The sequence below is a fragment of the Rana temporaria genome, chromosome 2, assembly GCF_905171775.1.
Source record: "Rana temporaria chromosome 2, aRanTem1.1, whole genome shotgun sequence".
NCBI classification, from domain to species: Eukaryota; Metazoa; Chordata; class Amphibia; order Anura; family Ranidae; genus Rana; species Rana temporaria.
Window position 1 is genome coordinate 286,215,137 of NC_053490.1, and position 16,606 is coordinate 286,231,742.

The following is a 16,606-nucleotide window of genomic DNA, read 5'->3' on the forward strand; positions in this document are numbered from 1 at the left end:
GGGACGACGGCGCGGGTATTTGTTTTTAGCCACTCCCTCGCGATCGCTGCCCGGAGCTGAAGAACGGGGAGAGCCGTGTGTAAACACGGCTTCCCCGTGCTTCACTGGCGGAGCATCGATCCCTTTTATAGGGGAGACTCGATCGATGATGTCAGTCCTACAGCCACACCCCCCTACAGTAGTAAACGCACACTAAGTGAACACTAAATGTTACAGCGCCCCCTGTGTTTAACTCCCAAACTGCAACTGTCATTTTCACAATAAACAATGCAATTTAAATGCATTTTTTGCTGTGAAAATGACAATGGTCCCAAAAATGTGTCAAAATTGTCCGAAGTGTCCGCCATAATGTCGCAGTCACGAAAAAAATCGCTGATCACCGCCATTAGTAGTAAAAAAAATAAAAATGCAATAAAACTATCCCCTATTTTGTAAACGCTATAAATTTTGCGCAAACCAACCGATAAACGATTATTGCGATATTTTTTTTTTTTTTTTTACCAAAAATAGGTAGAAGAATACGTATCGGCCTAAACTGAGGGAAAAAAATTTTTTTAGATATGTTTTTGGGGGATATTTATTATAGCAACAAGTAAAAAATATTGCATTTTTTTCAAAATTGTCGTTCTATTTTTGTTTATAGCGCAAAAAATAAAAACCGCAGAGGTCATCAAATACCACCAAAAGAAAGCTCTATTTGAGGGGAAAAAAAGAACACCAATTTTGTTTGGGAGCCACGTCGCACGACCGCGCAATTGTCTGTTAAAGCGACGCAGTCCCGAACTGTAAAAACCCCTTGGGTCTTTAGGCAGCATATTGGTCCGGGGCTTAAGTGGTTAAACATGACTTGAAATGCTGTAATAATAATGGCTCTGCAACTTGTCTTCCGTGCTCCCCCCTCTGAGGTCCCCAATCACCAGATGGTTGTCCCCCTATGGGGGTGTTGAGCCTGGACTTTGTGTGGGTGTCGGCAGTATACCTTAATAGCGCTTGATGCTGCCGTCGGTCTGCATCGTCTAGGGCAGGGGTCTGCAACCTTTAAGACATAAAGAGCCACTTGGACCCGTTTCTGAAGGAAAAAAAATAATCTGGGAGCCGCAAAAACATTGCGACATTTAAAACAAATATAACACTGCATATATTGTTTCTTACCTTAATGCTATATACAGGATTGTGCAGTCAGATTCCAGCAAATGCAATACTGTACAATATCAGATAAGATTCCACCTCCACATGCCCAGGCTGGCCCCAGCCCTAGACTAGGCCGCTCCCCCCCCAGTCCCAGACACTTCCAATCCACACATGATGCCCGTCCTCACCTACACTGCCTGCTCTAGTGCTCCTACTGTCTGTGTCACTCGTCGTCTGTCTCTCTCTCTTCGCAGGGCCACGGTCTTTGATCCGGAGCGGAGCCTCCGCGGGGGATATGTCGGCGGCTGAGCTGAGAGCTCTCGAGCCGTGACAGGCTGAAGCAGGCGGTAGATGTAATTGCGGTAACGCCACCCAAGTAATGGGAACGGCGTTACCGCGAGGGTACGAGTAATCGGGTAATTACTCGTTACCCTCAAAAGGTGCCCCGAAGCCGCCGCAAAGGTTCAAAAGAGCCGCGGGTTGCAGACACCTGGTCTAGGGGATGGTGTTCCAATCCAAGACCTGAGAACCCGTGTGATCATGATGGTTAAAAAATAAAAAGGAAGATCCGCATAGTGTGGTAAAAATTGTAGGCCTTTTAATTTTTAAAAAATATATGTATAAAAAAGTACAAGCTTGCCGTGGGCAAGAACGAAGCCAAGCCAGTGAGAATAAAGTAGTCGGTTAGATGGTAAAGCACCTTCAGGTGCTCTCCGCATGGGGATCGTGTAGTCTGCTGTTTGCGTTCCACTACACAACTTCCTCTAACCAGATGTGACGTACGACGTTGCTGGGTCAACTGACGCGTTTCGTCCAATGGACTTTCTTAAAGGTGTTCATTCATTTATGCATCTAGATGTATTGAAGACGACTTTATGAAGTTCAAACTGAGCATAATAATGTTGGAAAAATGTGTTCTGGTGTTATATGGGATGGATATTTCAAAAACTGCTTATTTACAACCATTTGCACAAACAACTTCGTTATATAGATAATCGTGTGAAAAATTGAGTAAATATTCCCAAATTGCATCACAACACCCACCAAATCGCGTTGCCTCAGCACATCGTATTGCCCACCAACCAAATTGCATCGCGCCCTCACCAAATCGCGTTGCCACAGCAAATCGCATTGCCCCATCGCACCCACCCACCAAATTGCAATGCATCGCCCCACCACCAAATTGCATTGCCCCCCCGCCAAATTGCATTGCCCCAGCACATCACCCACCACCAAATCGCATTGCCCCCCCCGCCAAATTGCATTGCGTCGCCCCAGCACATCACCCACCACCAAATCGCATTGCCCCCCGCCAAATTGCATTGCCCCAGCCTATTGCTTCGCCCCCATCCAAATCGCATCGGCCCTGCAAAATTGCATTACCCCCAGCGCATCGCCCCGCCACCAAATCGCATTGCCCCCCAGCACTTTGCATCGCGCCCCCTCCAAATTGTATTGCCCACATCGCATCACCCACCCACCATATCGCATCGCCCCACCACCAAATCGAAGCGCCCCCGCCAAATTGCATTGCATTTCCCCATTATATCACCCTGCCACCAAATTACATGGCCCCCCCCTGCCAAATTGCATTGCCCCAGCACATCACCCTGCCACCAAATCGCATGGCCTCCCCGCCAAATTGCATTGCATCGCCCCAGCACATTGCATTGCGCCCCCAGCAAATCGCATTGCCCACATCGCATCTCCCACCCACCAAATTGCATTGCATCACCCCAGCACATGGATGCATTTGACAGACACAGGCAGCGTTTGATGGGCACAGTGGCTGCATAGGACGGGTAGAGTCGCAGCATTTGATGGCAGAATTTAATGGCAATTATCTGTATTAGTTGCTACGGGGCCCACCCCCCCTCGTCAAGCTTTGCTTTATCTCACTTTCCCAGCAATTCTCTGCCCGCCCCCTCGAGTTTCCTGTCCATGCATATCAAGCGCACATTCGAGGTGTGTTAGTGTGGTGGGCGGCATGTTTACTATGCCCCCCGCCCGCTCGAGATAATGTAGTAGGAAACATTATCTCAAGCGGGCGGGGCGGAGAGATGGTTAACATGCCGCCCACCCCACTAACACCTCGAATGTGCGCTTGATATGCATGGACAGGAAACTCGAAGGGGTGGGCAGAGGCGGAGAATTGCTGGGAAAGGGAGATAGAGCGGAGCCTGATGAGGGGGGCGGGCCCTGTAGAAACTAGTACAGATAAAGCCCCGGACCAGCATTGAATCCTGGGATACATCTCTCAGGAGGCAAAACCACAGGGGGGGGCGGGGTGGGGTGGGGTGACGCGCTCAGCCTCGGGCCGCGGCTGGAACAATGAAGAGGACTATACAACAATTAACAGTGAGTTTAAAAATATATATATATGCCAAATGTGTTTAAGGGGATGCAGGGGACTTGAAAAAGAGGGTGGAGCTCCACTTTAAATTATGCAAACGAATTTTCAAAAATATATGCCAAAATGTAGTCTCAATTTCTTTGGTAAAGAAATACCCCAAATCCGTGTGTATTTAATCTAAGTTATAGCATCTACAAACTTTTTTTTTTTTCTCTCCACCTTCTCTTGTACATATTATAACCAATGCAGTACAGCGTTGTCATGGCTGATGTGGAAAATATACTGACAGTATGTGTAAAAAAAATAATCAACTTTCTTTCATGACAGCTTGCCTATTGTGATTGGCTACAGCTAATTGCATGGTATTGGGTGCTGTGAATTGGTCAGATACCATGTGATAGCTGTTGGCCAGTCACAGCATCGCAGTACTAGGCGAAAGTCATGACTGCAAGCCACTCGTAACTGTTGACCTTGCAATCATGTGATTGCTATGACCAATCGCATGATACCACGGGCCCTGAGAGCGGCCAGGTACTGATCTGTGGTGTACACCAGATACAGCAGTTAAGGAATTGCACCAGTGCCCATGCTCTGTGACTTGCCAGTATGTCGTGGTAGCACTGCCCACTAGCAATATGTTTTCTGAGAGCAGCAATCGGTTAAATGCTGTAGGAAGCTTAAAAGGTAGTTACTTTCATGGAATAAAGCAAATTCAACAATTTCCACACAAGTCATATATTGTAATTACATTTTTAAAATTGCCTTTCCTTTTCAATCCCTAGCTATGTTTTCCTGTAAAATGCAATGCGGCAACCTGGAGACTTGCTGTACATAAATGGTGTACAGCAATGGTTCTCAACCTCAGTTCGTACCCACAACGGGTTATGGTTTAGGAACTTCACTTAAAATAAAATGCCTCAATACTGGGGCTGCAACTAACGATTATTTTCATAATCCTATTGGTTTTCAGAAATGTATCTTTTTTTTTTTTTGTTAATCGGATAACCTTAAATGTCTAATGTGTAATTTAGGTAATATGTAAAGTTTGAAAAAGGCCATTTATTCTTAAATATCTATATGCAGTGGTAAATTATAAATAACCAACTATATGGTTGGGGAGCAAAATCTCGAATCCACTCCTGAGAATAACAGATCTACTGTTAGAGATTGAATCTGGTAAATATCAGACTATGAAATCAAATTTTCTTTCATTCATGACATTAGGGTATTAGCCTTCTATCAGGAGAGGACTAGGCAGAAAAGCATGTTAAGTGTTAAACACGCATCAGAACTTACAGTACCGCCCTGGGGGCGGTCCCTCTAGGTACAACCCCTCTTACTGCATGCGGCAGCTCAGTTTTTTCTATTTCTTTTTCTCTACTTTTTGGTTCCTGAGATCTGCTGACCGGGCGTCAGGCTGGACATCAGATCCGTGTAGTTATAGATCCTTTTAAGATCTCGATCTTTTTTGCGCTCCAGACCATCCTTAAGATACTGTATCTTCTAGCGGAAGGGTGACATGTTTCGCTAGGCGCATTACTGCTGCATCCACAAGGGGAGCATTTTCCAGGTGTTTTACATCCTCAGCTTTAAAAGGATAAAGTTTTGAAGTTTTGTTCAACATTGAAACTTTTTTATCCCCTTTGCTCCATTCTTCCTTAAAAACATCTTTCAGTTTGGAGGGAAGTGGAAAATTGGAACGTTCTTTCCCTAGTTGTTTGAACAGCTTCCTCTGTTTCTCTGGGGGAGCAGCAGTATCCTTCAGTTTTAGGGTCTCCTTGACCGCCTTGATTAATGGGGAGACTAAAGCGTAGTCAAAACCCACAGAATAATCATCTCCCTCCATCTCGCCATGCAAGGAATCATGGGAGGCATCATGAGGCTGGAATTAGCTGGGATCCTCCTGGGCCTCGTCAGCCAGGGAGCCAGAAAAGGTGGTGGACTGGCTCCTCGTGTGGGGGGTGTCTAATTCTTTCATAGATTGTTGCACCACACGTTTAACAAGAGACTCAAGATTTTGTTTTTCTGTCTCATGGGTCGCATAGCGATTTGCCTTCCGGGATTCTGATCTTATATCCCCAGCATGCTCTATGGTCAGAGCGACTATCGCGGTGGTGGTAGCGGTGACTAGAGGAGGAATGGGAATGTCTCCTATTTTTGGAGGGGGAATGGGAACGTCCCCTCTGGTGATGGGTCCCCGACGGAGTGTCGCGTTTTGGCCGAGAACAACGATGATGTTGTGGCCTGGCAAGTTCCCTGTCCCAAGATCGATGGTCTGATCTAGCAGGGCTGCAAAAGAAAGGCAATACAGGGAAAGGGAGAGAAAAGGGCACTCCAGAGTGAACGAATGCCACAAGACACATGTGCTAAAACACATATCCCTCTCCCCTCTGCACTTACCTTGTGCGAGAGGGCTGGCCACTTGGCGGCGAAGATGTGTCCATGACGCCAATACCAGGATAGCGGATCCCAAGAAAACCAAGCACTGTCAAGGGCTAGGGACAAGTAAAAAATAGTATAGCCAACTCAAGGGAAAGGAGGAGAGAAAAAAAAAAAAGTTTTTTTTTTTTAAATATATATTATTTTTTTATTTAAATTTTTTTTATTGTTTTTTTTATTTACTATTTATTAAATTATTTTAGATTACCACATAGCCAGAAGGAGTCCTACCTTGTCCCGAGTGCTGCAATGCTCCGGGATGCTGCCGTTTGTTCCCCACAGGTATCCCACCTGTTAGGGGCTTTCAGGGCTTTAAATATGCCGCTCCGGATGACGTCATCGGCTTCTCCGTGACGCACATGCGCCGTGAAGCCTAGACACACCCCGCCTGCGCAGCCTCGGACCTATCCGCCTAACCGCGCATGCGCGAAACCAAGCCTCGGTATCGCGAGGAAAACCTTTGAATTAAATAATACAAAAGTAAAGTTAGCCCAATTTTCTATATTGTGAAAGATGTTATGCCAAGTAAATTGATACCTAACATGTCATGCTTCAAAATTGTGAACGCTCGTGGAATGGTGACAAACTTTGACCCATAAAAATTTCCATACGCAAAATGTAAAAATGTATACAGCTTACCAGTTTTGAGTTACAGAGGTCTTTTGCTAGAATTATTGCTCTCGCTCTAATGATCACGAGGCGATACCTCACATGTGTGGTTTGAACAACGTTTTCATATGCGGCACAACTTACATACGCGTTCGCTTCTAGGGGGGGGGGGGGGTTAATTTTTCTTATTATTTCTTTTACTTTTTATTTTTACACTCATTTAAAAAAAAAAAAAATTGGGGTCACTTATTGCTATCACAAGGAATGTAAACATCTCTTGAAAAAATAAAAAAGACCTCATATCTCACATTTAGGCTTTAATGCAATAAAATAAATAAATAAATGTATTTTGAAAAAAAAATTCCCCTTTAGGATCATTGGGCAGAAGTGGCGTTTGACGTCACTTTCGTCATCCAAATGTTATGGAGCCAAGTAAGGACAATCTTTCCCTCACTTGGCGTCCAGTCTCACAGGGGAGAAGACCAATCGGCTCCGCCACTACCGACAGCACCGGTAAGCGTCAGAGACAACTGAAGTGCAGCGGGAGGGGGACCCCTCTCCCGCCGACGATAAAGGTGATCTTGCGGCAAATTCGCAGCAGAGACCACTTTTATCTGAATGCCAGCTGTCCACTGTTTAAGGGGACACCGGCATTATGGCAGCTATCTACTGCCATAACAACGGTATTCCACGTCAAAGTACCAACATATAACGTCGTTAGACAGAATCTCACACCCCAAGAGACAGAATAACAAAAAAAATCCAGAAAAAGATATAAATTGCATTTTAATGAGTGAAAAGTATTCTACTCCTTCGCAAAACATGACTTAGCGACTAATCGCACAAACTGTTATCACCTTCTCACCAAACTGCTTGGCGATTATCTTGTTGCCCATTCCAGTCTTGTGTAGGTCTACAATCTTGTCCCTGACATCCTTGGACAGCTCTTCGGTCTTGGCCATGGTGGAGAAATTAGAATCTGATTGATTACTTCTGTGGATAAGCTTCTTTTATATAGGTAACAAGCTGAGATTAGGAGCACTCCCTTTAAGGCTGGATTCACACCTATGCAGTTTTAGTGCTTTTTGCATATTTACACTACAGTCCATTTAACATAGTTTCCTATACAACATGTTCTATAGTGCAAACCTGCAAAATGCATAGTTGTGACTCCAGCCCTAGAGAGTGCTCCTAATCTCAACTTGTTACCTAGAAGACACATGGGAGCCAGAAATCTTGCTGATTGATAGGGGGATCAAATACTTATTGCACTCATTAAAATGCAAATCAATTTATAACTTTTTTTTTTTTTACGTTTTTGAGGCTACATACATGCATACACACTTCAGTGGGCAAATTTGTTGCTATTCAGCAATGCGCTACTTTATTTTAATAATTTTTCCACACAAATAGAGATTTCTTTTGGTGGCATTTGATCACCATGGAGTGTTTTTTTTTTTTTGCAATATAATTGAAAAAAAGTAAAAAAAAAATGGGAATTTTTTTTTCATGTTTTCTACCTGTTATAAAACACATTTCTTCATAAATTAAGGCCAAAATGTATTCTGCTACATGTCTTTGGGGAAAAAAAATATCAATAAGTGTATTCATTTTTTTTACCTTAACTTTATAGCGTCTACAAACTATGGTATGTATACTGGAAATTACACAGCTCTTACTGACTCATTTCTTGAGGTGCTAAAATGCCAGGGCAGTACAAACACCCCCAAAATTACCCATTTGGAAAGTAGACACCCCAAGAGATTTGTTGAGCCAAGAGGGATGAGTCAATTAAAGACTTTATTTTTCACTTTAATTGATTATTTCTCACACATGCCATGGGTACACCGCAAAACACATTCTGCTACTTCTCACAAGTATGTGGATCAGGGCTCAAGTCCTGCGGGAACACGTGGGAGCGGAGTTCCTGCACTTTTTTTCACAGCAGGAACTCAGTTCCCTTTGCAGGACTAGAGCAGCCGAGCCGCCCAAGCCAATCCTTCACTAAGTGGCGATGCCCAGCTCGAGTCACTGTCAGGGGCAGGTGAATTTTAGTAATCCTTTGTTACTGGCCGCTTCCTGTATATGTGCAGGTATTCCGTGACTTCCTCGATGCCTCAATGTCTCCTGGGAGCTTTTGTCATTGTTCCCAGGAGACATTGCGGAGGTCTGCCCGCGAATTATCGCTGGATTTAGAAAAAAACATGCGGTTTAGTAATTATGCATATGAGCGTATCATTTTTTTTTTTTTTAGGTGGGGGAGTGGATCTTGGGTGGGAGTTCCCACACTTTTTTCCCCAGGACTTGACCCCTGATGTGGATACTACATGTGAGATTTTTTTGGGAGCCTAACCGCTTACAGGGGGTCCAAAACCAATGACCATCTTTAGGTTATCAAAGGGCTTCACTTCCCTATCACAGTTTTGGAGGCCCTAAAATGCTAGGACAGACAGACTCCCCCCCCCCCAAATAACCCATTTTTAAAAATAGACACCCCAGGGTATTTGCTGAAATGGATTTTGAGTCCATGGAATATTTATTTATTTTTTGCCACAAGTTTTTGGAAAATAATTATTTATTTATTTTTGCACAAAAATGTCACTTTAATTAGATATTTCTCACACATGCCATAGGTATATGTGGTGTTACACCCCAAAACACATTCTGCTACTTCTCCCACGTATTGGGATACCACAAGACTTTTTGAGAGCCTTACCTTCAGGCTTTCAAGGACATAATTTCCTCATTACACATCTTGACTACCTATCCCAGTTTTGGAGGCCCTAAAATGCCAGGATAGTAGTTTAACCACTTGACCACTGGGCACTTAAACCCCCTTAATAACCAGACCAATTTTCAGCTTTCGGTGCTCTCACATTTTGAATGACAATTACTCAGTCCTACAACACTGTACCCAAATGAAATTTTTGTCCTTTTTTTTCCCACAAATGGAGCTTTCTTTTGGTGGTATTTAATCACCGTTGGGTTTTTTATTTTTTGCGCTATAAAAGAAAAAAAGACTGAAAATTCTGTAAAAAAATGAATTTCTTTGTTATAAAATTTATAATTTTTCTTCATAAATTTTGGCCAAGATTTATACTGCTACATATCTTTGGTAAAAATAAGTACAAATTTGTGTATATTTTTTGGTCTTTGTGAAAGTTATAGCGTCCACAAGCTATGGTGCCAATATCTGAAAATTTATCACATCTGAAGTACTGACAGCCTATATCATTTCTTGAGACCCTAACATGCCAAAAAAGTACAAATACCCCCCAAATGACCCCTTTTTGAAAGAAGACATTCCAAGGTATTTAGAAAGAGGCATGGTGAGTTTTTTTAAGTTGTAATTTTTTCCCACAATTCTTTGCAAAATCAAGATTTTTTTTTATTTTTATTTTTTTTTTCTCAAAAATTTCATATTAGCAGGTCATTTCTCACACAAAGCATTAGCATAGCACAAATTACACCCCAAAACACATTCTGCTATTCCTCCCGAGTATGCCGATACCAAATGTGTGAGACTTTTACACAGCGTGGCCACATACAGAGGCCCAACATGCAGGGAGCACCATCAGGCGTTCTGGAGCACCCAGACCAATTCTGACATTTCTCTCCTGTAAAAATCTTCATTTATTTCCTAGAAAATTACATAGAACCCAGAATCATTATATATGCTTTTTTAGCAACGACCCTAGAGAATACAATGGCGGTCGTTGCAACTTTTTATCGTGCACAGTATTTGCACAGCAATTTTTCGAACGCGTTTTTTTTTTGGAAATAAAACAGAAAAAAAAAAAAAACATTAAAGTTAGCCCAATGTTTTTGCATAATATGAAAGATGAAGTTACGCCGAGTAAATAGATACCCAACATGTCACCCTTCAAAATTGCACACGCTTGTGGAATGGCGCCAAACTTGCTACTTAAAAATCCCCATAGGTGACGCTTTAAATATTTTTACTGGTTACATCTTTTTAGTTGGAGAAGAGGTCTAGGGCCAAAATTATTGCTCTCGCTCTAACGTTCGCAGCAATACCTCACATGTGTGGCTTGAACATAGTTTTCATATGTGGGCAGGACTTACGTATGCGTTCACTTCTGTATACGAGCATACGGAAACGGGCGCTTTAAAAATGTTTTATTTGTTCATTTTACTTTATTTTAGTTTGACACGTTTTTCGCCAAAAATAAATGTTTTGATCACTTTTATTCCTATTATAAGGAATGTAAACATCCCTTGTAATAAGAATATAGCATGACAGATCCTCTTTACAGTGAGACATGGGGTCAATAAGACCCCACATCTCACCTCTAGGCTGGGAAGCCTGAAATAAAGAAAAAATACAAATAAAAAAAACACGACCCTGGCTTCAATCGTAGCGGTGAATCGGAAGAAGCACCGGAGGGCGACGGGAGAGGGGACGTCCCCTTTCGCCTGCCGTAAGAACGATCAAGAGGCGGAACAGCCGCCATGATCGTTCTTATGGTGTAGAGCAAAGGTAATGAATTAAAATTCAGTGAGGTCCGATCAGCAACATTTTCTTCCAGCAGAGGTCCGAACATCATGTCGTTACCCGTGGCGCCTTTTCGCATGTGCCAAACCGCATGTTGCTGCCGCACTATTTTGGAAAAGACGTCAAAGACGTCTTTCTCTGTGTTTTTTGCGGGTATTGCAGCCCATTAAAATGGGCTGACCTACCCACGACATGTGCACCTAATGCACGTGTACAGATCTGAACCCATTCTTAAATCAGCATCCTCAGTCCCCAGGGCACATCAGAGTCCTCTCCCTCTTGAGGAGTGTCTTCAGGTCCTCCTTTATATCACCCCCCTCCACAGTAATGTTCTCACACTTCCTTGACACCAACCCCCCCGCCAGTACTGTCCTTTGCCCCAATTTCCATTATCCCCCAACATTACTATCTTTAGCCCCCTTCACATTACTGTCCTCATTGCCCCCACACATCACAGTCCTCAGCCTCCCCCCCTGTAATGTCCACATCTCCCCCCCCACTGTAATGTCCACATCTCCCCCCCATACTGTAATGTCCACATCTCCCCCCATACTGTAATGTCCACATCTCCCCCCACTGTAATGTCCACATCTCCCCCCCACTGTAATGTCCACATCTTTATTATAGAGCAGCTCCACTACCACAAACACATTTTGGCAGGCTATAAACTGGGTGTTCTTCACAAATTCCCACCACAACATCCCATAGAAAGGGTAGACACTTTTTTTTCACATTGGCAGCAAGGTAAACTTTCCAAATAAACAGCAAAAGCAATTTGATTAAAAATTTTAACTGCAAATTTATGTGTTTTTTTTGGTAGTAAATTTCCAATGAACTAGGAGATGATGTACAGTACAGTACATTCCATCGGATGGTAGAAACTATAATTCAATACATTCTCCCCCCACTGTAATGTCCACATCTCTCCCATACATCACAGTCCGCTCAGCCCACCACATGACAGTCCTCAACAACACCACTTTAATGTCCCCAGCGAGTTAGCTTTTTCCCCTTTCCAGACTAGTGTCCTCACTCCCTGTAACTCAGAGGCGTAACTAGAACCATCTGGACCCCTATGCAGGGAACCATAAAGGGCCCCCCTGATATCTGGTCCCGTGGCCCTTTCCACTGATAATAATGGAGGCTTGGGCTAGTGGTGGTGCATCTATAAGGGCGCACAGTCGCCACCCCCCCTCTATCACCAATAGATTGATTCATGCATTGGATGAATCTTTCAATGGCCGCCGCTGACGCCCCCTATTCTTGGTGCTCGCAGCTCACCCAGCAGTGTTAGAAAAGTGAATGAATATAAGGGAGCAGGGAGGAAACCGCTGCTGTCACCCACTGCCCCACTGAGACAGGGTAAGTGCCGGGCAGATTGCGGATGGGCACAGTGGGAGCATTTGATGGGCACAGTGAGGCTGCAATTGATGTTTTTTTTTTTCAGTTTGCGCCCCCCCCAAAACATTTTTGATCACCAGCCGCCATTGACTTGGACAGTGGAGTCCTGCCACTGATCAGCAAGCAGGCCTATTCGCCTGTGCTATGCATACACATAGGCTGACAGAGCATGCTGGGGCTTGTAGTGCACCATACCAGGGAAATCCCAGCAGGCTGCTGTGTTGGTAGAGGGGTACTGGAGGTGACATAAAACTCTCTCCTCATGACTGACCCACCTGTGTGCTGCTTTCTTTTCAATCACTGAAAAGTTTGAAGGAAGGAAGAAATTGGCTGCCAAGACCGCCCTTCATCCTAGCAGCCAATCACCTGCTTGTTAACCCCCAGCAGCTCCGCCCTCCATCCAGAACTGTCCCGCCTCCTGCTGTCGGCTCTGTGTGAGAATTGGAGACGGCAGGGGGAGGAAATGACTGCTAAATGGCGGTACCGTTGCGGGCCGCATAGGAGAGTGAGGCGGTCCGCATTTGGCCTGCCATTTAGTGATGCCCGGTGTAGAGAATCGCCGGCTGAAAAAGATGATATCTGAATGATGCCTGTAGCTGCAGGCATCATTCAGATATCCCTGCACAAAGTCAAGGACTTCACATGACGTTTGGCGGGCAGGAAGTGGTTAAAATGCATTCCCCCCCCCCAGAGTATTTTCCGGGTAATGCAGAGTATTGCGCGGGGGGTATTGCAGAGTAATGCGCAGGGGTATTGCAGGGATGGCCAGATCTGTGACTGCAATAGTCACAGATCCAGCCCACAGTGCTGCTGACACCCGCTCTCTCCTCTCACACTGTACCAATCGGTACAAAGAGAGGAGGGAGGAACCGGCGTCCTCAAATGATGCTGGTTTGTTTACATGCTATCAGCGGCAATTTACCACGCTCCGTGATGCGCCGGGTCCTCCGGACATTCTTGTGTGCGCGCCCCAGGGGAGCGCAATTCTGGGAGGACGTCAATGTACGCCCTCCCAGAGTTAACGAACCGCCCTGTAGACGTATTTTGTCTATGGGCGGGTCGTTAAGTGGTTAAAAACAAAAAAACACCCCCCTTGACCCTTCTTTGGAAAGTAGACGCCAAGGTTTTTTCATAAGAGGCATGATGAGTATTTTTCAGATGTCATTATTTGTCACAAGAATAAAAATACTTTAGTTTTCTTTACAAAATCTTGTGACAACAAAATGTGATCTTTCGAATACTTGTCATGCCTTATCAAATACCTTGGAGTGTTTACTTTTTTTTTTGTAAAGAGGTAATTTAAGAGGGGTTTTGTACTAGCCCGATATTTCAGAGCCTCCACAACTGTTATAGTCAGAAAGTGAAATGAGGAAGTTGCACCCTTTGAAAGGTACTCATTGGATTTTGGGCTCCTATATGTGGCTAGGTTCTCAAAAAGTCACATGTGGTAGATATTCTCATACTTGGGAGAAGTAGCAGAATGTGTATTGGGGTGTAATGCCACATATACCCATGGCATATTTAACCACGTACCACAGTCTCATACGTCATGGCGTTCAAGCAGCTATCAGCCATAACCTCAGTATCTTTTTTTTTTTTTAAACATTTCAGCTACACCAGGGGTAGGCAACCTCAGCCCACCAGCTGTTTTGAAACTACAAGTCCCATGAGATATTGCAAGACCCTGACAATCGGAGGCATAACTCCAAGGGGCAGAGGCATGATGGGATTTGTAGTTTCACCACAGCTGGAGGGCCGAGGTTGCCTACCCCTGCTCTACACTAATAGCAGCAAGCTTCTTCCATCCCACTGGAGTGCCCAGATTCCGATGGTTCATTCTGGTAACAATAGAGGTGATCTAGGTCCAGAACTTCCCAGATCATCTCTATGGTCTAGGACAGTGTTTCTCAACTCCAGTCCTCAAGGTGCCACACCAGGTCACGTTTTCAGGCTTTCCATTATTTTGCACAGGTGATTTGATCAGTTTCACTGCCTTAGTAATTACCACAGCCATTTCATCTGAGGGAAATCCTGAAATCATGACCTGTCGGGGCACCTTAAGGACTGGAGTTGAGAAACAATGGTCTAGGACAGTGTTCCCCCAACCCCCAGTCCGCGGCCCACTGCCGGGCCGTGGCCCATTTGCAGCCAGGCCGCGAAGGCTGCACTGTGTGAGGTGCGGCGGCGGGCAAGCAGAGAGATGATATCTCTCACCGCCCACCCGGATCACAGCACTTTCGCCCACACACTGCTGCAGCATGAGCTCTACAGCCAGGCAGTGGAGACTGGAGAGAGAGGACGGAGCCGTGGCTCTGTATGTGTCCTGGGGAGGAGGCGGGGCCAGCCCTGTGTTGTCCAGAGGAGAAGGGGGAGACGCATTCAAAGCAGCAAAAAGTTAATGGTTCCGGCTACTCTGGGGACGCAGATCGCCCCCGTCACCCCCAACTGTGCCACTGGAGTGCTGCGCTGAGCAATCCCTGCACACCCAGAGGAGGCGTACGGCATCTGGTAAGCAGAGGGGAGGAGGGCCCCACGGGGGAGGAAGCCTCACCAGGGCTGTATGAAGCCGATGTGAGGTAGGAAAGAAGAGGTGTCATGCCACAACCCCCTTCTGCAGCCAGCTACCACCATCATCAGAGAGAGTCAGCCCCCACCCCTGCTCCTCCAGCATCCCTCAGGCATTGGTCTTTATAGCCACCTCCGCCCCATCCCCCTACTCTCTTCCTCCTGATCCTCAGGGCAGCACAGTTCTGTGCCAACCTGTGCTTGACAGCCCCTGACCCCTCCACCCAGTCCAGTGCTGATGCTCAGTTGTGGTGGGCCGGGGGCGCTCTGCATCCTATGCTGGCACTGCCTGCTGATTGGCTACCTTCTTCACTGGCACCAGCACCGCGATAGAACACTGACACCAGCACCCAGATAGTGCTCTGTATCTGGGTGCTGGTGGCAGAACACTGCATCTGGAGGCATGTGACTGTGGCAATCTGCATCTGGAGGCATGTGACTGTGGCAATCTGCATCTGGAGGCATGTGACTGTGGCAATCTGCATCTGGAGGCATGTGACTGTGGCAATCTGCATCTGGAGGCATGTGACTGTGGCAATCTGCATCTGGAGGCATGTGACTGTGGCAATCTGGTGACAGGCACTGTGGCAATCCCCATCTGGTGGCAATCTGGTGACAGGCACTGTGGCAAGCTGCATCTGGTGGCAGATTCTGCATTGAGTTTAACTATTTAATTTTATATTACAATATAATAATAAAAGTAATGCGCTTCAATCATCCTGACACCATATTAACCATGGTGTTGTGATGATTGAAGTGCTAACACCAGCCATTTCCTGACAAATTGGCCGCGAAAAACCGCATTGTCGGCCCACATCATCGGGCCTTGGCACAATTTTCATCCACAATGCCGGTGCCAAAAAGGTTGGGGACCACTGGTCTAGGAGACCGGAAGCTACAAGCTTTGTGCAAGAATATGTAAACAGTTTTCATATCACATGTGAGGCATTGCTGTGAACATTATATCGAGAGCAATAATTCTACCTCTAAACATTTTTAGAGTGTCACCTGCAGAAATTTGTATTTGAACTGTCCTGCCATTTTACACCCAACATTAGAAGCTTCTGATAACCACTCTAATGTTGGGCATACATGTACTGTACTTTTTTTTGTAGATGAAGACACCTCTGCCAGAAAAAGTGGAAAAAAATGCCAAAGTATAAGCGCCATCAGACTGACCACCTTGCTGCACTGACCTATGTATTCGGAGAGCAGCACCCTGCTGCTGTTAAAACAGATCAGTGCTGCAGCTGATTTTAGGGGGGGGGGGTCTGAAAATATGATAGCCAGTTTCCTACCTGCCAGACTACCCAACATCTTGAGACTCTTGTGCAGGATTGTGTACCCTTGACTAATACTCCACTAGTGTGTGGTAGCAAAAACAATCCTTGATAGAGACCAGGTGGGGTCCAGGAAAGACATCAGGAAAATGTCTCTCATGCAGCCGTCTAGCTGCATCTGGATTGGGCCACAGCACCTTCTAGATACAAAAGAGTTGGACCGATCGCTTCCTGAAATTTTAAGGATTCACTTCTTACATTTGCTTTGTATGTCACAAAAGCATTATACACAGCCAACTGAAATATGGAAAT